This window comes from Lycium ferocissimum, chromosome 4 (assembly GCF_029784015.1).
Source record: "Lycium ferocissimum isolate CSIRO_LF1 chromosome 4, AGI_CSIRO_Lferr_CH_V1, whole genome shotgun sequence".
NCBI lineage: Eukaryota > Viridiplantae > Streptophyta > Magnoliopsida > Solanales > Solanaceae > Lycium > Lycium ferocissimum.
Window position 1 is genome coordinate 38,805,981 of NC_081345.1, and position 797 is coordinate 38,806,777.

Below are 797 nucleotides of genomic sequence, written 5' to 3' on the forward strand. Positions count from 1 at the left end.
CTAGACCTTAGTTTATGGTTTAAAATGGTAGTGAAATTATCTCATAAAAATATGACCTGTTTAACTCATTCAAGATTAATATGCACGTTTATTAACTAAGTTTATTTTGACCCGCTAATTTTTTAGCCGAGGGTCTATTGGAAACAACCTCTCTACCTCTCAAGGTAAAGTTAAGATCTGCGTACACTCTATCTTCTCCAAACCACTTGTGGACTATACTGCGTACACTCTAACTCCCCAAATCGACCCATTCGAGACCTTATCAAAATATTTTTAGGAATCCCTTTTTTTGGTTGACATATCATATAAAAGCATAACAAGAAAAAATTATTAGGAGATTAAAATAAATTATAAGAAAAAAAAAATTAAAATTTGATAAGAATTGAGCGGGCTGGTAAGCTATGAATGTTTAACCCATTTCAGTGACACATCCATCTCAGTCCTGCCAGTTTATTAACTTAGCCTAACCTGCTCAAGTGATACCTAAAGCTTTAGAAAAATTTGCTAACATTTACATTAAATCAAATTTGCATTAATGCAATAGATCAACCAATCAATAAGTATTTGACTTTAGAGAAGGGAAATAATGAGTTCTAATGCCTGCCAGCCTAGGAACTCAAGAGCCAGAAATTTCAGGACAGGAGACAAATTGAAAATGCATAATTACATGTGATGAGCTAAACAATTTATTGAATAAAACCAGAAAAAAACCAGCAAAACAAACTTAAATTGATCCCCGCATTTATTTACAAACATCCAAATAGGTGTAAAACGAGTGGTTTACGTTTTTTTATTCT

At 32.4% G+C, this 797-nt stretch overlaps 1 pseudogene; it reads right to left on the minus strand.

Moving 5' to 3' along the window:
- Nucleotides 1-593: 593 nt before the first annotated feature.
- The window catches only part of LOC132054025 (protein NRT1/ PTR FAMILY 2.7-like), a 6,680-nt pseudogene continuing 6,476 nt past the window's right edge, over nt 594-797 (minus strand).